This window comes from Heterocephalus glaber, unplaced genomic scaffold, assembly GCF_053883595.1.
Source record: "Heterocephalus glaber isolate CG9 unplaced genomic scaffold, H.glaber_assembly_v1.0 deba00001555, whole genome shotgun sequence".
NCBI lineage: Eukaryota > Metazoa > Chordata > Mammalia > Rodentia > Bathyergidae > Heterocephalus > Heterocephalus glaber.
Genome location: NW_028258346.1, coordinates 2,781,588 through 2,804,385, shown reverse-complemented (window position 1 = coordinate 2,804,385; position 22,798 = coordinate 2,781,588). Strand labels below are relative to the sequence as shown.

Here is a 22,798-nt window from a genome sequence, read left to right as displayed (position 1 = left end):
CTGCATCTATGGAGATGATCATATGGTTTTTGCCCCTTTCTCTGTTAATATAGTGTATTACATTTATTGATTTGCATATGTTGAACCATCCTTGCATGTCTGGGATTTATACTACTTGGTCAGCATGTATGATTTTCTTGATGATCTTCAGCGTTCTGTTTGCCAGTATCTTATTGATGATTTTAGCATCTATGTTCAATAGGTAAATTGACCTATGGTTCTCTTTTTTGGTTGGGTCTTTCTCTGCTTTGGGGATCAAAGTGATGCTTGTTTACAGGAATGAATTTGGGAGTATTGCTACCATTTCAATGTCATTGAATAGTTTAAACAGTAATGGTAATAGCTCTTCTCTAAATGTCCTGTAGAATTCAGCAGTGAAGCCATCAGGTAAGTTGGTAAGTTTTTAATTATGTTTTCAATTTCATTGATTCATATTGTGTTGTTTAGAATTTTTAGATCTTCTTCATTCAACTTTGGTAATACATATATATCTAAAAACCTCTCTATTTCTTCCATGTCTTCCATCTTATTAGAGTACAGGTTCTCAAAGTAGGTATTGATGATCCTCTGAATTTCTGCTGGGTCTGTTGTAATTTCACCTTTTTCATTCCTAATTGCATGGATTTGGGCCTTTTCTTTCCTTTTTTTGATAAGGTTGGCTAAGGGTTTGTCAAGTTTGTTTATTCTTTCAAAGAACCAACTCTGCTTCATTGAGTTTTTGTATCATTCTCTTAGTCTCCATTGCATTGATTTATGCTCTGATCTTTATAATTTCCTCCCTTGTATGAGCTTTAGGTTTGTCTTGCTTTTCTTTTTGTAGAAGCTTGAGGTCCCTCATTAGATTGTTTATTTGAGCCCACTCTGTTTTCCTACTATGGATATTCTTTGCTATGAATTTCCCTTGTAAGACTGCTTTTATTGTGTCCCATAAATTCTGGTATGTTGTATTGGCTTTGTTGTTTAGTTGTAGAAATGGTCTAATTTCTTCTTTAATTTCCTGTGACCCATTTGTTGTTCAGGAGAGTGTTATTCAATTTCCATGTATTTATGAAGTTCTTGTGATTTCTTTTGCTACTGATCTCCAATTTCATTGTTTTATGATCTGATAATATACAGGGGTTAACTTCAATTCTGTTGCATTTAATTAAACATGTTCTATGAGCTTGTATGTGGTCTATTTTAAAGAAACTCCCATGTGCAACTGAAAAGAATGTGTATTCTGATTTTGTGGGGTGAAACACTCTAAACACCTGTTAAGTCCATTTGTTCAAGAGTTTGGTTGAGTTCTAGTATTTTTTTGCTTATTTTTTGTCTAGTTGATCTGTTTATTTGTGACAATGGGGTATTGAGGCCCCCCACTACTATTGTATTAGCGCTTATTTGATTTTTCATGTCCATTGATATTTGTTTTATATAGTTGGGTGCACTAGTATTTGGTGCATATATATTTATGATTGTCATCTCTTCCTCTTGGAGTGTTCCCTTTACAAGGATGTAGTGATCTTCTTTGTCTCTCTTAATTAGTTTTGGTTTTAAATCCACTTAGTCTGCAAAGAAAATAGCTATCTTTGCTTTTGGTGGGGGGGGGGGTTCCTGCCACATGGAGTATTTGACTTTTAGTCTATGAATTTCTTTTTGAATTATGTGTTTCTTATATGCAGCATATTGTTGGATCTTGCTTCTTGATCCATTCTGCCAGTCTATTTCTTTTGATTGGTAAATTGAAACTATTAACATTGATAGTTATAACTGAAATACATTGACTTATCCTTGTCATGATCTTTTCCTGATGTTGGATTCTCCTCTCTTTGCATTTAATTTCTTGCTTTGCCTGAAAGATTCACTCTGTTGTGTTTCATGGAATTGTGACCCTCATTGTCTTTTCCTAGGATATTGTTTAGAATTTTTTGGAGTTCTGGTTTGGTGTTCATGAAGTTCCTAAGTTGGTCTTTGTCATGAAAGTATCTTATTTTTCCATCAATTTTGAAAGATAGTTTTGCAGGGTACATCAATCTGGCTTGGAAGTTGTTTTCTTTTAGGGTTTGAAATACTTCACTACAGGTTCTTCTTGACTTGAGGATTTGTGTTGAGAAGTCTGCTATGATTCTGATGGGCTTTCCTTTGTGTGTGATATCTTTCTTTTCTCTAATTCTTTTGAATAATTTGTTTTTCTGTTGGGTTTCTGGAATCTTGACTATTATATGCCTAGGTGTAAACTTTTTTATCATAGCTATTTGGAGTCATACATTCCTCACTTATCTGTATGTCAAATTCTTTGCTCTTGCTTGGGAAATTTTCTGCCATTACTTCTGTGAATAGTTATTTTATGCTGTTTGCACGATCTCTTCCTTTTTCACTGACTCCAATCAGTCTTATATTATTCTTTGCATCATCTAGCAGCTGCTGGATTAATTTCTTGTAGTCCTTTTCTATTTTTAAGAAATCTTTGTTTTCCTTGTCACTAACTGCAATCCTCTCTTTTATATCTGATATTCTGTTCTCACATTAGCTCATTCTGCTGCATATACATTCAATGGAGTATTTAATCTCCTAGATGTCTGTTTGAATTTGTTTTATGGATTCCATTTCTTTCCTATGCTGGAAGTTCATTGATTCCATAATGTTCCTGAGCGTTACTATTTTTTTTATCTTTGACTGCTCTAGAGTTATTAATCATGTCTTTCATTACAGTCGCCATCTCTGTTTTTATTTCTGATTTCATTTTTTCAAAATCTTCTTTCCTTGCCAGTTCAGGGAATCCAGGAGGTTGAGTTTCAGATTGTTCCATCTCTCCCCCGGGATTTCCCTTTGGTGATCTGGGAGTCTGAGTTTGAGTTTTGTTTAGGTGACTTCTCATTTCTATTTTTTTGTTATTGTTGAAGTTTTTGGTTTAACTCCTGAGTTGCTCCTTATAAATTGCTTATTGAAAATATCTTTATTGCTAGTATTTAGAGCCCTTAGGGAATGGCTACTTCTTGGATTGTCTTCCAGGTATAGTTGGCCTTTGGGTTTTGATTCTGTAATGGCAGTCTTGGTATACAAGGAAGGACAACTGACTAGAGTAATCCCATCATCTTGGCCAAAGTAATGCAATCAACATCAACATAGCATCAAATAGCTTAGAAAATGAGAAATTGTGGTAGCTATTATTCTGATACCTTTAATCACATGAACTAGACTTGTGGTTATATATTGAAATCAAGGACAACCAGAAATATGGGTACAGTAAATAACCCCTTCAATATTGTCTCTTTACCCTCTAAGAAGAAGACTTAGAAGGAATGGGGGGACAGAGATATAGAAGGAGAAGGAGAAGGAAAGGTTAGAAATAGGGCTAGAGAACACAGGACAATCACACAAACTTTGGGAAAAGAGGAGGACAGGAGAAAAAGAGAGAAGGAAGGAACAAAAACAAGAACAGAAGAGGCCAGGGATTTAGCTCAGTGTTTCCACCACCTGTCTTGCAAGCACAAGGTCCTGAGCTCAATCCCTGGTTAAAAAAAACAAGAACAGAAGAAACTAATAGCAGCAGAAAAACTAGAATCTATATTCACACTCCTATAAAAATTAGAACAATCAAGAAAAAAAAACAGAATAGGAGAAAAACAGGAACAAGAAAGGAGAGAAATGAATAAGAAAAGGGAAGTAAGAGAAAAAGAAAAAAAGGAAAGAAGAAAAAATGAAAAAAAAGGAAAGTCCCCTTCAAGGCATGTCTCTGCTATTGCTGTTATAAAACATGGGCAGCAGCATATAGAACCAAGTCAATTAATCTCAGCAAGCCAGCCATAGTCCACTGAGATTCAGGCTGGTTTCTGGCTCTGAGGCTGAAATTGATCTCCCTGACCTCCTACAAGTGAGAACTCTACACATTTCTACTGCAGGTTTGAGCTGCCCTTCCCCTGTAGCAAGTCTAGGTTCAGTAGGAGGTGGTCCTACAGAACGGCTGTACTCACCAACTGTCTAACTCACCAACTGCTGTAGTCTGCTCTGTCTTCGCTCACCCAGTGGTCTTCAATTTTCAACAGCAAGCCTTGGAGAGGCCTTCTCTCTGCTGCTCACCACTGAACCATCTTCCTGTGGTCCTAGGACTGGCCTCTCTGGCCCAGGTGTCTCTGCTGCATGGATCCGAATGCCTGAGCAGCGGCCCAGGATGCCCTTGGGGGAGAGGGGCAACACTTCTCTTGTGGTCTGAAATGCAATTTTTGACATTTATTCACAATGAATTAAAGTGAAAATCAATGTATTACTTGAGTTATTGAAATTTATTTTTGTGATGAACTTTTAAATAAATAAAACACATTTTCCTTCATGTTTACCACAAATAAATGTTGTTCAAAGGTGAGGCTTTATTTAGTATTACTGCTATGAATTGTTTTTCTATAGCAATTGCCTGTGATGAAAGGTATTACATTTGTTTTTCAAACATTTAAGAACCATTTCTTAAATATTATTAGGCTAGAGATCTACATAGGACTCAGTTCTTCCCAACTCTGGGCCAGTACGGTATGCCTCACTATACTTTGATAAATTTTCATAAGTTATGATAAGATGAGATCAATATTAAAAAAATAAATCCAAGCTTAGTTTTAGCTGGTCCACTATGGTAGAGTTGGTAAATGATAGATAATAATATCACACAGCAGGGCTACATGATCAAGACTGTAATTGCTACACTTAAAATGAATGAAACTGATGGGAGACATTTTAAGTGGTCCAGATATTACAACTCTCAGGTACTGAAAAGAAAACTGCTAAAAAGGTAATATAAAAATCTAAGAACATTATTATTTTAATAGTGAGTGGAAGAAAATTATGTACATGAACTTTTTAGTCCTAATCTCTCTGTTGGATGATACCTCAGACTGGGAGCCAGGGGCCCAAGTTTTTACTTCCATCTATGCCCAAACTTCACATTTTCTCTGCTTCTATATCCATATTTGAACTAAACAATCCATCAATGTTAATAGAATATTGCTATGAACTTGAATTTAGCAATGTTTGGAGAGGTCCCAGAAGACAAGCAATCTATAAGGGGCTGGTTTCATGGACATGAGCCTGTGAAGTTCCACATCCATGCTTAGAAGGGCCTGCACTTGATTTAATGTTCCACTGTCATCATCTTGAAATCCTTATTAATTTTGTGTTTACTTGCTTGTTGGTTTGAGACACAGTCTCATTACGTACTTCAGGCTGGCTCTGAACTCACTATGTTGCCCAGGCTGGCCTCGAACTCTTGGCTATTCTTCTGCCCCAGCATCTGGAGTGCTGAGATGATAGGAGTGTGCCATGACACCCAGGTATCCTTAATAATTTTTAATAAGGGCCCCACATTGTTTTTACTCTGGACCCAACAAATTATGTGACTGTCACATCTAGCTCCTCAAATACCAAATCTGATGTGAGGATTCTGAGTTAATCTTTGTATATAGTTAGTCACTTAGGCACATATTTGACTAAAATTTATCTTGAAACACTTTAGTTAAAAAATTACAGGGGCCAAGTGTGGTGGTACACACCTGTAATTCCAGCACTCAGGAGGCTCAGGCAGGAGGATCGCCATGAGTATGAGGCCACCTTGGGCTAAACAGTGAGTTCAAGGTCAGGCTGAACTACATAGCAAGACCTTGTCTCAAAAATATAAGAAATTACAGGAGAAGTTTTCTGATACAAATTCTAGGAACTTCTGTCAAGGCAAATATGTTGCAAAGAGAATTCATTCCTATTCCAGGTAAAATAGATTATAGAAAAAACTCAATAAAGTTTTGTTTCTGTATTATCAGCCATTTTTGTAATAGAACCACATATTTAGATTTGATATTGTTTGAGTTTTCATTTTAATCTTTGTTCAGTTCTTGCTCCTAAAGCTTTTATATATTCATTTAAGTAGTTAATAAGTATATAATGAGTGCCTACTATGTTCCAGGCATTGTGTTAACCCTAGATATAAAATTAAAAAAACAAACAGAAATAAAATAGAAAAATGAAACAACAGAAAAGAAAACACAATTTTCTTCTCTCATGAAAATAAAATTGCTAAAATGGTCAATTTCGATCTTCCCCTTTATAGCCTTTATAATTTTGTTACATTTTCCCCCACAGCATTGATTTTCAATCTATGAACATAGAAGAACACTATGCTATATACTAGCTTTATCACTAACAATATAGGTGATTGTACTTTTTAAATATCAAGTTTTGTTAAGTAATAATGAGAGAAAGTTGGCCTTAAAAAAATGGATGGGACTGTGTGAAAGATATACAGTAAAGGGTTGGCATTACTCGCAGCCCTAACCACGTCACCTTTCCTCCCTGCATATTATACAGCATGTGCTATCATAGTCTGTCTCAGAGCTGGCTTCCATCCCAATCAGTCCCTGAAGCCAGCAGGGGCCAGGGCAGCAGTGCCTTTTATAAGTGGGCTAAAAGCATTTGGCTTGCATCTCAAACACTGAGTCTTTCTGCAAGATGGCAAATACATAACCCAAGTGCTCTGGAGCGGAGCTGATTTTAAAAGCTTTGGAGCAACTGAATCTTCTCTTAATCGTGCTCCAAACGAAAACCAGTTGGCCCCCTGCAGTCTTTCTTCATCCTCAGCAGTGCAACTGGGGCTCCTTGCTTCTGGAAAAGTATCGCTCTCGCACATTCATCATAAAACAAAGCAGCAGATGCCTAATACCTATTTCCATACCAGCTCCCAGGCTGAGAAAATGACAACTGGTTGAAATTAAGCTGAACCTGAAAGCATCCCAGGGTTCATTTTCACTTGAGGTTGCAGAATCAATAAGTGCCATTTTTCTGAGCTTGGCAAAGGGAAGCAATGTAAGGGTATCAAATGGCACTCACATATTTGGACATGAATGAAGGGTTGAGTTGGTCATATCCCCTGACAGCTCAGCAGGAGCAAATTTAGTCCCAGCAAGGCATATGGAGGTTTTTATTCCTCCCAACAGTGAGAATGTGTTATTTTATGTGCTCAGACTATCACCTCCTCCCTTGATTTTTTTTTCTTTAGGAAACATCTCTTTCTGTGGGCACCACCAATGTAGTGTCCCAGAATCCCACCCCAGAGTTGGACACATGACCAGTAGGAGCCAGAATCTTCCTCTGGGCTTTCTCAGGAGATATTTCCTCTCTGGTCACTAGACCATAACAACCTAAGAGCTTAGGTTCTTGGAGTCCGTCAGCTGAAGAAGATGTGGCTAGAAAGCAGAGAGAAGCAGAAACGGGAGACAATAATGGGACCCTTATGTGCCAGTTCCTCAACTTGATTGCTCAGAGGGCAATTCCTCTGCTGCACTTGTCATCTCAAGACATGAGATGAAGCATGTCTCTATTGTGCTGTTCACTGTTTACATTTTTACCAGCTGGAATTCTGACCCTTCCTAGAAGGGTCCTGGCCAATTCACCCCCTATTCTGAAGGCTGCATGGACAGCAGGCAAGTTCAGGTAGAAGTCAAGGCAATGAGAGAGCCAGATCCCTAAACTCAAGGAAGCCCATCTCCGGCCAGTTAATTTCCATAAATTCTGTCAGATTTATGGGAGCAATTGATTAGAACCTAATGTTCTTTTCTGTGCAGAGTGTCTGTGTCAGTCATGGTCTATGTGCTGCCATTTGGGCAGGAGAGGATGAGGGGTGAAGGGAGAGGAAGCAAGGCAGAGCTAAGGGCCTGTCAAAAGCCAGGACTTTACTTGCCATACAGCTAACAAAATGGAAGGATCCTTAGGTCCATGCACTTTTATTTACATCCCTAGTTTTTTCCCTTCTCTCTAAATCAGTAACATCTATCCGAAAGTAGAAACCAAATTAAACCAATGTCATTCTACATTTCCATGGAAGAGAGTTCCCTTGGAAACTTCAACCTACATAAGTTCATAGGCATTTTAATTCAATAAACCAAAGTGAAAGAGATGAAAATAGAAGACTGTTAATCTATGGAAACAAATTGAAGACTGAGTTAAAAAAAATCAAGGGTGGGAGGCTTCTAATAAATCCCAGTAAGAACAGAAGGAAAAGGCAAAGATTAAAACAATAAAACAAAGAATGCCCAGAATAAGAAAAAGATTTTGGTATCCCTTGTGTATACAATCAAACACGTAGAAGAGAAAATCATTCAAAGATTACTAGAAGGAACATTTTCTTACAAATGAAGAAAAGCCTGATTCTGTTAGTTAGAAAATATAAGCCATACTGTGGACATACCAGGTTTGTCTGTCTGATAGCCATTTCCCTTGATCTTCTAATAGCAACAGGTTTTCATTTAGATGTCCACTCTTCTCTACATGATTTCTATGCCTTGGACATGTTTTAGACTATGCCCAGTGCCAAGTGTAGGTCTTCATTGGTTTAAGTCAGGGAGAAGTTGGCTATCAGATCAATTATGCCTCAGAAAAGAATCTGTCTTTTGTATCTATAACTATTATATTCACTGTGGGTGCCCTACAGTTTTACAACGTGTTGAGATATTTATTTCTTTATAATTCGCTAGGACTTGGTATATGCAGCTGTTCACTAGAGTCAGCTCAAATCAACTCACAAGAACCAATCTTGCACACGACTCCCAGTTTCACTTTCAGTTCAAGTCACACTAGCAGCCTGAAATGATCTGTAATGACATTTACTCCACAAAAATTAGCCAACACTGCAAATTAGGACTAATTGGGGGGGGGGGGCTGTTTGTTAAATGTTTACCAGCCTACCACTAAGTACATAGTTCCTTAAATTAAAAGCTAAGTTTTTTAAAGTCAATTTTGGAAAATTCTAAGCCATTATATCTTCAAGAATTGTCCCTTCTCTATTTTCTCTTCTTATCCTGTTTTCTCTTAAACTCTTTTTTTAGTTTTTTATCTCTCTATCTCTCTGAGCATTTTAGGTAATTTCACCTTTGTCATCTAATTCACTAGTTCTTTCTTCAGCTATGTATAATCTGACATTTAACTCATCCAGGAAAGTATCAATGGAATGCCTTTATTTCTAGAAGCTCTATTTGTTCTTCAAACTTATCCCTTCCCAGTGTCCCATTCTTAAGAGTCCCATTATTTTATCATTTTAACCACTTGAAGCATAGTAATTTCATAGTCTTTCCCAGATTGTTCTATCACCTCAAGTTTATAAGAATGTTTCTATTCTGATTTATAGAATCTCCTGACTGTCTCTCGTGATGGATTAGTTCCTCATAGAATTTATAAGTTTTAATTGTCCTCCTCCTTTCTCCCCATACCCTAAGATATCTGCACACCTGGTATAAAAGGCCTACAACAGAATCATTCCACTTTTGTGTTCTTCTGAAATTAGTTTTGAAGTTGGTTTCTCAACTTGGACATTCCAGCCTTAAACCAGTAATGTACATTTCAACATCACATCAACCTTGATAGCCAGGAGTTTTAATTTCTCTTGTGTTTTTCATCCAGAAATCCAAAAAAGTAACAAATTTTCTAGTCACACTATCTGAACCAGTGGGTAGGTTTTTACTAGACTCCTTTTACCAGTGGAGTAGCTTTTTCTTTCAAAAGTCCCAGTTTTAAGTAGAGATCTCTGTTCTAGCTTCCTGCCTTAATAATACTTAGTGCCATACGTCCCATTTTTACAGGAACATTAAATCCTCAGCCTCTAATCCCCTTATGCAGCCTAATGTCCTTCAAAACCTGCTCACCATTTGCTCATAAGTTTACTGCTCAAACAGAAAGCTGCCTTTATCTCTGGGAGGCCATCATGTCAGAAATTACCTTTTTAAAATTAATTTATATATTTAAATTTTATTTTTACTGATTATATTTAGCATGTCTATCTTTTCATAACAGAAGGATTTAAGGTGAATGGAGGTTAGGTTAATTCACTTGACCTGTCACCAGAACCAGAGCACAATGCTATTTTTATAAAAAGTATGTCTCTCTTTTAATCTATTTAGTTATGTGCATAAAGAAAAGTCTAGGCTTAATGGTTTTGATTATATTTCTAGGGACTTTAATGAATGGTTTGTATGTTTGCTTGTGTGTCTGTTTAACTTGCTTATATTGGTGTAAATTGTTTGACTATTTCAATAGTTACCTGTCTCATTTTAACTGATAAAAAAGTAGTTGTAGATAAATATTCGTTTCTTCCTACATCTGTTGGATTAAAAACCCAATCTTCTTAGCATACTAACCAAAGATGCTCATAATTTGACTTAACAAACCTGTCTAGGTCCATTTCTCAATAGTTCCCTGTATTCCTACTCTCTGGGTCACAAGACACCCCAATATTTCCCACACATCCTTCTCATTGCCACATTCTCGTGATTATTAAGGGTCCTCCTTTGGTCCAAATTTTCTCAGCATGTCCTCACCTTCCCAGCAACTCCCAGAATTACTCATTCTCCAAGGCTTCATTCTTAAAAACCTCTTCATAACCCTTTATTTCTTCTTCTCATCTTCCCCAGTCCTTAACATGAAACACTTCCCATATTAGATCACATTTATTTATCTGTCTGTTTCTTTTGAGAAGGGCAAAGACCATGTCTACTATTTTTTATGCCTCATTTGCCCAATAAATGAGCTCATGAATAAATAAATGAGATGAATGTTCACCTCTTGCTGAGTTAAAAGCAGATTTCTCAAGGTTTTCATACAAGACTGTGGGTGGGATGGAGGTTCATTTCAGAGGCCATATAATTATTTGTTTATTCCTGTCCATAGCGGTAAACGGGGTTGTTTTGGTACCCTGGAAAACTATTGAGAATTTCTTAGGAAAAAATGGCCAGCAGTATTATGAAGTGCCTTTTACATAAATTGTCTTTAGTTATCAAAGCACATTTACAATGAGCATTTCACTTGATCCATTGAGGAGATGAGTTAAAGAATCATATGCCTAGGGGGAAACAACCAATGTTTAGTGTTGAAGAATTGCCCAGACTTGTAGGGAAACAACTTTGACCTAGGTCTTCTGTTTCTCTGTCCAGTGATCTGTGCTCTTGACTCTTATACTATCAGACTCAACAACTCTACAAGAACCCTGTTCCCCACTGTGGTAGTAATTATAATGATGTCATGATAGTTTAAGGGAGCAAGGCTCAGACCTACAATGTAACAACACCAGTTTTCCCCTGACTCAATGGATGCCTTCATGTCACCTCTTTGTCATCCATGTGTAGCTTCAGTTTCTTCATCTCCAAAATGAAAAGGCAGTAACTACTAAGTACTTACTCTTGATGTTTCATGAGCCTGCCTTTGTTAAGAATTTGCTGAAGAAACCAAACCCAGTTCAAGTGCTCGACTTCTTTCTTAGCCACCTTGTTTAGACATTCACCAAGGCTCAGCACCAGTGCCTGGAGTCCAGCCATTATAGGAATCTTAAAGCCACATTCACATTGAAGTCTTTTTACCATGATTGTTTCTAACCTTGGACTCTCCTATCTGTTTAGAGGCCAAAGGGGACAGTTGTAAAACTGGGAACATCTAGACTTAACCAAAAATTGCAACAGAAATTTAAGACAGCCTACAAAAAATAAAACTACTTACCCAGCACAGTAGGCAAAATTAACACAGACATGTCTCACCTGTTTTCCATTTCCTTTGTCTCCTTATGCACCAACAATTCTTTTGTTGAAACTTTATTAGTTCATTACTCAGCATTTTTTTAACAAAAGCAAGAAGATCTACTCTAATTATCCAAATGAAATATGGGCAATTTTACTGAGTGTTTTTCTCATCTTGTCTCACTTTCATCACACTTCAACACCTTGTAGTTTACTATAAGGAGTAGAATGTAAGTACAGCATATTTTCTTAAGGAACCACACCAGGGAGTTAATCTTACATGATAGTCAGAAAGCTACCTTCTGAATGAAGTAGAGAAACTAATGTATATTACTTAACATTTCTTGCAATGCTTCCATCAATAGAAAATAAATGCATTCAATCACAATGCAGCTAACATGTAAAAGGCAAAACAAGAAAATACAATCCATAGCATTTATTTGCAATCTTCATGGCGGGGGGGGGGGGGGCGATGACAGAGTTGGAGCTGATTGGCATCAGTTCTGCATAATTATTTTATAATTTTATCTTAGATGGAAAATATAATGTAGCACTTTCTTCTAATAAAGAAAATAAACATGTACCTGCTATCAGAGCATAGAGTGAGAACAGAGCTCAGTGCTGCCGTAGTGAAAGTTCAGAAAGCTAACAAATAAAAAACTCACCAGGACTGACTAGTTGAAGTTGACCTATAAATATGGCACAGAGCCGAAGAAGGAAAGTTGAGTAAAACTGCTGTTTGTTTTACTTTTCTGGTGAAATGACCATTTGTTTCCAAATAGTCCCAAAGCTCATGTCTTTAATGGCCATTACTCCACTGTACTGGCATGCTCCTGAGGGGTTTGCTTATTCCCTAATTATCAAAAAGGCTGCTGGAATTTATTAAGAAATTATATGTAATATCCCAACCACCTTCACAATCAAGTCTGGAAGTATCCTTAACTCTTCCCTTAATGGTAGACCCCTTTGTTTTGCTTTAAAACAGAGCAGAATTTGTCAATACTGGAACCACCTGAGTCGAAGATGAGCCAGTCAGCTATTTTCTAGTAATTGGTGTTCCTGTAATTTATTTTTAAAGTATTTCAAATGGGCACACAAGGTCAAAACAAACCAGTTTAATTAATAAAATATACTAGCTATGCACAGTTTATTTAATAACTAGCATGATGGAAATATAATTCACTTAGATGAGATAGGAAAATTAGACCCTCGATTTTTAATTATTATGGAAAGTGGTGTACATAAGAAGTAAGTGAAGTCATTTAATATTCAGAGGTTCTCAGTTTTTTTCACTGTTATTTTAACTACTTACTAACCAAAGTCAAATTCTATAGCAGCAAGGATTATCACAGCAAATGTTTCATTTTGGTAAAAATATTTCTCAGCATTGTTGGAAACCCAACAAAATTCAATGTCAAATTTCATTACAACTTGAGTTCAAATGACCTCTCAAGTTGGTTATAATAAACTCTGACCTCATTGTATCCCATTTTCTTCTTGAAAGTCATTTTTCTTACACAATTTTATCAATCATCTATTGAACTTTAATATAACTCAGACATTTCACTAACTACTTTCCATATATCACTTCATTGAATTATTGCAAGAATCCTTTGAATAGAAAACAGTACTAACCCAAGTATATTAGGATATGTTCAGATGGCTCTGAGACTTGGGGAAATTAAACATTTTATCCTCACTCACAAGCTGGTAATCAATGGGTTACCATTTGCTCCAAGAAGGTCTGACTCCAAAGCCTATGCTTTTTACAAATACACTACCCAACCCTTCAAACACAGAGAGGGGGGAGGGTTTTCCTTTACCCTGAATTCTTGGAGCAGTTATAATTTTAATATTATTTAAAATTATAATCCATATTTTATTTACATAATAAGTTTTCTTTCCTATATCATAATCAGCTTCATTAATGCACAAGTAAGAAGCACAACAATGCTTGAATAGATACACAGCATATATGCTGCAATACTCTGTATCTATACCTATATTATCTATCTATATGTATCTATATACACACATAGAGGAAGACAGTGGGAAGAAGTAAGATAGACAAAGAAAGAAAGATTGCACATACTGACCTAATCCAACAAGATGATATTAAACAAAGATAAATACAAGTTCCTACATCTATGTCACGCACTCTAATACATCTAATGCCCTCAGCACGTAGCACAGTGCCTTGCATACAACAAATGCTTAATAAATGTGGAAGAACTGGAGGAGAAAGTGAACAAGTAGTAAGTGACACTAATAGGTAATTGTAGATAGGGGAGACAAGGTAACACAGTTATAAAAAAGTCCAACAGGACTAAGTAGTGCCCACCAATAGGTGTATATAGACCATATTCACAGAAGCCTCTATCTAGGGCATAAACATGTTAGTCTTGGCCACTTTTCCTGCCTAATAGTGTGAAGACATAGACAGGGAGCATCTCACATAAGGATACAGGTGGCAAGCAGAGAATTAGAGTAATCTCACCATGAGGCTTAGAGAAATGTAAGGTTTTCAAACATTTCAGGGATTTCTGGAGAAAGGAACTAGGCTGGCATGTGTGTTCAGAAGACAATGGACTAGGAAAAACCAAAGAAAGCCATAAAGAGATATTTTGGGTCCAAAGTTAGGAATAACAGGCACTCTCCACCTTTCTAGTGCTTGTTTCCACCTTCTTCTTCACCATCTTCCACTCCAGTGCATCTTTCAAGATCCAGAAAAAAATTCAGTTCCATTGTGAAACAAGACTTCTAGGAACTCAGACGAATATGCCCTCATGATATCCCCAAATGGCAGCACTGTCTTGGCTTCATTCAGTGCCCTGGTGAGAGATAAGAATCCAAAGATAAATAAGATTAAGTTTTCATTCTTGGTGAGTTTATAGCCTAAAGGAATAAAGAAACAAAAAAAGATGGCAACATACTCAGTAAAACAGAATTATATACTATTTCTGATTCATGAAAGATAGCAATCCAAATAAAATCTAAAAAACTAGAGAAATTTCTCAGGAAAGTGGTTTTTACTTATATTTCCATCATATATATCTGAAGAGAACTTGGAGACTAGATGCAAAACTGGGACATGATGTTCCTAGCCTAGAGAACAGCCTATGGGTGCCAGGGAATATGTTCTACATAACCAGAGGATATCAATGCCCACCAGGAACTTCCTAAAACAAGCATCTTATCTCTATAATATTTATCCTCCCTCAGTGAACACTTCGGCACACATAATGAATTATCAATAAATATTTACTTATTTGATTGGGATAAATGCAACAAGCAAGAAAAAAACATAATATTCTCTGACCCTCACACTCAGATTAACAGCAGCAAGGCTGGAATCATCAGCTGGTGGTTATATGAAGACCACTATTCATGAAAACATGGACAGTTATATTGTGGCATAAACTTTGGAGTCAGGACAACCTGGATTTGAATCCTAGCCCTGTGAGCACAAAAACACTTAACCTTTTTGTGCCCCAAGTTTTTTATGTTGAAGGTCATAGTCCCTGCCTGCTTGTTCTGTAGTTCCAATGAGATAATATAATCTAGAAAGCTGCCTGATAAGAAGTTAGCCTTAAATTATAGATCTGATGAAGAATCAGAAGAGAGTCTCTGGGGCCGAGGATTTAGCTCAGTAGTGCTGCCACCTACCTTGAAAGCACAGGGTCCCAAATTCCATTCCTGGTACCAAAAAAAAAACCACCAGAAGAGAGTCTCTGGTTTGAAATTTAAAGAGGTGGAGAAGGATTTTACCTGTATTGACATGGGCCAAACTGATATCCACTTTTCAGTTAATAAAGAGAAAGAGCCTTAGGAGATTACTAAACCTTGTTAGCACACAAGGTTCAGATTAGAGTTGCTTAGCTCAGTTAGCAGTGCAAATTTGTCATTCCCAACTACTATCCATTGCTCCCCATCCCCAACCTTTGGCTGGGTGTCTTTACCATAAAGTGTTCTGGGAGTCTAACCAAAAGAGCAGCCATTATCATTCATTCTATAATGAGACAAGTTAGAAAGTCTTCTTAACTAAATTTGGCTATTTCTGAACAATATAAAGAAGGTTACATGCCATTAAAAACAGAATCTAATTGAACATACCTATGTAGTGAAAATAGTTAAACACAGGAAAGGACTAGCAACAAAAGCAAAAGTCACCAGTGACCTTCATGTGATGCCGAATAATGATGGTTGTTTGGAAACCAGTGGGTTTGCCCGAGCACAGACCATTGGTTTAAAAAACACAGATTACATGGGGAGAAGGGACATGGAGGATTATTTTCCAATAAGTATAAAGTTTTTGTTATGAAAATCTTCTAGATATCTGATGTACAACATAGTACTTACAGTTAACAATATAGTATTGTGCACTTTAAAATATGTTAAGAGGACAGAGTTCATATTAAGTATTCTTACCCATCCACTCTCCCCCCAAAATGAAGGAAGAAAAAAAGAATACAAGGAGGTGTTTGAAGATAACAGTTATATTTAATTCTTTGGCAATATCACAGTCTAGTGTGCATATATCCAAATACATCAAGATGTATGAAAAAGTATGGAGTTTACAAAATACAAACCATACCTCAATAAAGCAAACAAACGCAGCTTAACATTGTGATATGCATCTCGTACTTAACCAGTATCAGCCCTGCCCAAACCCTGGTTTTAAACAACTCTCCATTTTCTCTTACATATATGTGTGTCCAGCTCACTATACCTCCAATATCTCCAAATAAAACATATTTCCAATCTCTCCTTTGTCCAAGGTATACTGTATTCACTAAGTCAAACTGCTTTTCCTATCTATCAGGCAACTTGTTTTCTTCACCCTAACACTGACCAATGCACCTAGATTGTGGAACTTTCACACATTTAACCCTCCCATTGCCCACCAAAACAATCTCAGGCCAGCCATTACTCCTCCATGCCCCAGGAATTAAGTCATCTGGTTACATTTCAGTTGATGATATGTGTGTGTTTGTCTCCTCTAATGGCTTGTAAGGCCTTGGGGGTCGAGCTCATGTCTAATCTTCATTGCATACATCTGTACACTACTGAATACATCATTACTATACATTACTCTAATCCAATGGGGACTCAATAAAAACTTGTTGACTGACTGATTTAGCACGGGGATGATTATTACGTAAGCCACTTTGGTAAATAAATTTCAAATAATGACCAGCTCATACAAATGTTTTACTAGCTCACCCTCCCCATGGAATTAATATAAAGAATGAAAATCAGCAGTCATTTCGACTTGCCCAGTGCTAAATGTTAACTCACCCCAAGAGAGTAGCTATTTTCAAGCCTAATTTCAAGTCAAAATGTTTCAAGTTAAAATGGTTGTCATTCTTGGTGACATGCTGGGAAGAGTCAAGAACTAAGGGATTAAATCCAGTCACTTCCATAGGTTATTAACCCTAATCCCGAGGATCATTATTTCCAGCACATTACTGATGATAATAATTCTGGCAGCTGATTTTAATTCATGTTTATTCAGTGAAAAGCCACTTGCTCTCCAGAGCACCCTAACAAAAGCAATTCAATAGGCATATCAAATTTTATAATTTTATACTTGATATAAAAATGACTAGAAATCATTTGATTTATATAAATTCTTTAATAGCTGAATTAAGCCAATACATAGGAATATAGCCATGGGAAATAGACACTTGCCTATATACATACCAAGACAAAATTAGAAATAAATTTTTAAAATAAATTTGACGTATATTGTTTCTCTTTCTCTTCCATTTTTGTTATCACTTTATATAAGCCTGTATTGGGAAAAGGGTCTGTAAATGTACATGTACTCTCTATCCACGTTATTTTAGCCTTTTGATGTAAAATGAGAGAGAGAGAGAGAGAGAGAGAGAGAGAGAGAGAGAGAGAGAGATGTGGCTCATAGGTCAAAGGCAACAACTAGTAGATGAGAACAGAGTTGATTCCAGTTTTATGGTAGACATAATTTTCTTATTTCAGCCAATGATTTTCCCAAGTATTTTCAAGATTAGTTTATTTTACTTTTTCTCTGTGTATGGCATAAGCAAGTTTAAATATTTAAACTATCAGTTTGGGTTATAAAATTAAAATAAGAATTTAAAGGAATAAAAAGTACTGAAACACTTGATAATTACTCTAAAGCACTGTACAGCTAGTTCTATTTAGCTTACTTGAGGACGTTCATAAGAAGATGGACTATCCTGTTCTTTGTGACAAGATAACCTGGGGCTGGTACTCAGCAAGTAAGAGATTCCATTGCATAAAACACTTGCAACATTTCAGATCCCTGAAGATTTCCTCAAGTCAGGCGCAGCCTGATTCACCATGACAGCTTCTCAGAAGTGGTGTCCTTTAAGAAGCAATTGTCACTTGGGGGCCTTCTGGGAGGGAAGGAAAAACAGAAGCAAAGGAGCTAGAACAAACAATGCCACAGCAAAGGAAACATTCCAGGTCTCAAGGGCACAGAAGTGAGTACTTTAAAGTGCTTCAAAGTTGATCTCTTTATTTTCTTCACTCTCCTTGGCAAATAGCAAATACAACAAACTATCTTCTAAATTTGAGATACACTGAGATAAACTTTACATTCAACACATCAAGCTTCCAAGCTCTCCTTTTACATGTCAATGGAAATGATCAGAGTTTGTATGAAAAAAAAAACTCTAACAGAACAAAGTTGGACCATGATCTAACATCAGAATAAAGTTAACAAACTCCATTAAGTGAGGTGATTAGTAGTGAGTGATGGTCATGCCTGGTTTACTTTTCACAGTTGATAAATCAAAGTCGTTCCTTCATTTGGTATAAAGATTGAATGAAGTTAGTTTGGTCTTAGAAAATTATTTTATATAATATAAAGTCTCTCTGGGAATTGCTGCTTCTAAAGCAGAGGGATGGTCAAGTCAGACAGCCAAAGCACTGTGGGGAGGATAATTAAAGACTACATCTCAATTTAATGGTTTTTCAAACACAGGGTTATACAATGAAGGAAATACAATTGTAACAATGTTCAACAATTGTGCCATACTATACTGTATGGTATAGGGATCCATAAAAAAATAAATATTGTAGATTGACCAAGGCATGGAAGGATGGACTTTAGGGTTCAATCACACCCAACACCTGATCAGTTTATGAACTGTCTTCAGTGCCATAGTCCATCCCACTGTTGGAAGTGATCCTGCTGTGGCCCCACCAAAGCTCTCTCAGAAAGGCCTTTCTCTGTGACCGTAAGTCCAGTTTCATTCATCATGCCCTGTTGCTACTTCCTGAGACCAAACACATCAGACTAAATCTGTCTACCCTCTAACATTTCTCAACTATTTGGAGATGGTTACTTCGCTCCTACTATCACTACCATCACCACCACCAGGTCTTCTCAGTCTCCTCAAATATTCCTCATGGGTAACGTCCTCACTAGGTTCTCAAGTCACGTTCAAATTTGTTCCTCTCTCTCTTCTCTCTCTCTCTCTCTCTCATATATATATATATATTTATTTATTTATATTTTATAGAGAAGAGACAATATTGACTATCACCTCTCTTGTTCTCTGTGTTATTTTTCTCTTAATCCAACCGAGAAAGATCTCATGGGTACTTTCGGCAGTTACTATCACTGGAGCAACATTTCTAAAACCTAGAATAACTGGTGTTTATTTAGTACTTTTGTTTTGTATAAATTGCTTCCCTATGCCCCCAAATCACCAAAAGATAACAAACTCTTACTCACGTTCCTGTTGAATTTAGATCTCATGATGTACAAGGTATTTGTTATTACTCAAAACTTTTAAAACATCCACAAAATAATGATTTTACCCTATGCTTCCATCCAAGGCACTGATAAAAAAATTAAAAAAAAAAATCCAACTACAGAGACTGAGCTGAGACCAGAGTCCTGTCTCACTTAGAGACCTCTGACACCTTCCTCCAACTCAGGACAGGACATGACTCCGTAGGAGGCATATCAGAAACCCTGTAGTATGAAATTACAGAATGTGTAGGGTTGATATGCTATTCAATATCCTAATTTAATTTTATATTTAAAAATATTCATTTCCTATTACAAATTGCAGGAACTGCAGGAGTTATCAAGTTTAATAAATAAAGAGAAAAGGGATTTTGAATATTTTTAAAAATTGCTTGAGTTAATAATATTCCATAAATCAGGATCACTGAGTACAACTGGGAAGTTAGCTATCTATCCAGTTTATTCTTTTCCACCAGGTATATGTGGGGTTTTTTTCATTTTATTAATGGGGTTTTGCCACATTCCTTGCTAAAGTCCAAATACTCTATGTATTGCCTTTCTCTGACCTCCCACTACCCTCTGAAACATTTCTTCATTGGGTTTCCAGGAAGGGATACCTTCTTGAGTCTTCCTTCTTACATTTCTGGATGCTTCTCCAGTTTCTCTTCATTTGACATTTAAACTCTGAAGTATCTCACAACTCCCTAGCTGGACTTCTTTTTTCTAACCACATCTACTCCTTGGTGAGGGCACCCAGATTCATCTCCTCGGGGGCATCTGTATGCTGAAGCCTGCAGCCCAGCTCAACCCTGGACACCAGGCCTGAACATCCATCCACCCAACTGTTTGACACCTCCATTTGAATGTCCGAAGATGTCCAATCTTAATATCCTGGGCACCTAGCTGCTGATAACTGCCCTCCTACCACCAACAACATAAACCAGCTCTTCCTGCAGACTCTCCATCTTGGAGTTAGAGCAGACTCTTTATCTCTCATCTCATATCCAATCTTTCAGCAAACCCCGCAGCTGAAATACAACATCAAAACATATTCAGAATCTGATCAATTTTTGGCATCTGCACTGTGACAACCCAGGAACCTGAGCATCTCCCAACTGTCTCAACTCTATCCCTTAACCTTTATCCTCTGACCCTCTGTCAGACTGACCTGAAAACACAAATCAGGTCTCATTGCTCCTCACTACTCCACACTGCTCAAAAGCCACCTCGCTCATAGTTTAACCAAACCTCTACGAAGATCTACAGAACTCAGAGTGATCTGGTTCTCAGGTACATTTTTTTTTACTTCTCTCTTGCGATTTTCAACCTTGCTCAGGTTATCCCATTTACACCAGAAGCCTAGTGTTTTGCAAGTGTATACTGCATGGCCTTTGCACCTACTCTTCCCACAACCTAAATACTTCTCTCCAGTGGCTACATGGAGAACATCTTTATTGTTTTTATTCTTTATCTCACAGTCAGTTTCTCAGTGAAATCTTACTCAGCTACTCTACCTACCTTACCAACTCCTGTACAAACTCAACTCCAACTCCTCTACCCTGCTTAGTTTTAGAACTTACCAATATCTAACATACCACATTTTATATAATTATCTTGTTATTGTCTAAATACATCACAGGAATGTCAGTTCTATGAGGGCAGGGATTTTCTCTCTTTTGCTCATTGCTGTAACTCTGCTGCCTAGAACAGTGCCTGGCACATAATAGATGCTGAACGCACTTTCTTCGTTTGTTTTCTTTAAATGAATGAATGACCTTTTCAATCTATTTTTTGTCAAGGAAAGAAGTAATATGAATTGTGGCAACTTGGTAAAGTCACAGGATATCCAAGTCACCACTGTTTAATTATTTCCCAAGCTGTTTTAGAACATTCGCTGGAACTTTGTGTCTGGAAAAGGCACCTGACAGTGCCCTTGTACATGGTTACTGCCCTTCTCAAGCTACCCAGAGCACTTTCTTTCTCATCTGTGTCTCCACTGGCTGTACACTCCAAGAAGGTGAGGACCATGTTCATCAAGTCAGTAGTGCAGTCCTGGCCCCAAGCACAGGGCCTGGGACCCAATAAATATTCAATAAGTAACTGTCATACATTCTGGCATTAATTAAATTGCCTTATTTTTTAAAAACCATGGGCCGAGGACTTAGCTCAGTGGTTCTGCCGCCTGCCCCACAAGTGCAAGGGCCTGAGTTTGATCCCTGGTACCAAAAAAAAAAAAAAATCATATGCTTGCTGGTCTCTGATCCTCAAATAGGCCTGACAGTTGTTCAGTAATTTCACTCTAGTTTTGTAGATTCTAAAAGATACTGGTCAGAATTCCTGGGCTAACAGGACACACAGATCCTGCCTTCTTCTACTTAGGCTCTAGTTTTCTCCTAATTTTTAAAGATTGCTTCTCAAAGATCTTATTCTAAACATAAATAAGCAAAAACAAAATAAGACCTAAGCTCTTCTCTGTTTGTGCTGGCCTGCCTGCTCTCTCTCTCTCTCTCTCTCTCTCTCTCTCTCTCTCCCAACACTTTTTAAACTCTCCACTAGAATGCTTTAAAAGTCTCTGTTTGTATAGGTTTTAACTTTTTTAAAACTATAAGTGCAGAAATAGGAAGAAAAGGTCCAAAGGAGTAGGGGTAGTGGGAGGGGCAGGGGAAAGGAAAGAAGGGAAAGGAAAAATGATGAGAAATGGAAAAAATGGAAATAAAGTCTTTGTAAACAGGGAAGGGTGGAGGGGGTGAAGGGAGGTCTAGGAATGGGGAAAAAATAAGAACCAAGATGCATTATGTAAAGGTACAATTCCCAATGAGAATTGTTGTATACCTAAAATATACCAATAAAAGAATTTAACAAAAACAAAACTATAAGTGCAGGCCACTTTCATATGCATTTTTTGTTATATCCTCTGGTTTTCATCTTTTATGTATAGCTTTTGGTTTTGGATTTGCGGGGGAAGAGTTTTGGGCTCTCTGGCCATGATTTGATTTGCTTAAGTCCCTCTAAAATTATAGACCTGAATAGAGAACCCCAGGCATAATCTTCCAGGGAAGAAATAGTGTTGGCTATCACCTCACCATGTCAGTCACTAAGCTGGTCCATTTCTCTTCCTCTGAGGATAAATGCAGCTGTACAATAAAAATGACTTTCATGAGTGCAAGCTGGCTCTGAGCCAGGTTCTGTACTTCTTCAGTGTTCACAGTTCTCAGGTTCCTTCAACGGAGGTAATCAAGAGATTTCACATCACAATGAACACCTTCAAGAGAAACGAAGACAAGACATATTATAAACAAAACTTTCAACATTTTTAAAGTGCTAATCAAGGTTTGTTTTTTGCCATTTTACATTAACATGGAGAGAAAAATCACGCTTATTAAAAATGGATATCTAAGGAAGTTACTCATGAAAATGTTCAAAGTTGCTGATAATCACCAGTTATTGTATCTGAAAATGGAGCTACATCTCAGTTGTGATGCTCCAAATTCAGAACATCTGTAACAGAACAGGTTGATCATACTGA

The 22,798-nt window shown here is 37.1% G+C and overlaps 1 long non-coding RNA gene across 1 annotated transcript; it reads right to left on the bottom strand.

Moving 5' to 3' along the window:
- Nucleotides 1-1,598: 1,598 nt before the first annotated feature.
- LOC147824064 (uncharacterized) lies at nt 1,599-22,575 on the bottom strand. The gene is made up of 3 exons (XR_015442838.1): nt 22,356-22,575; nt 14,171-14,341; nt 1,599-4,188 (listed from the first exon to the last, which is right to left on the bottom strand). It is a non-coding gene; the product is annotated as an uncharacterized LOC147824064 (long non-coding RNA).
- Nucleotides 22,576-22,798: the final 223 nt, after the last annotated feature.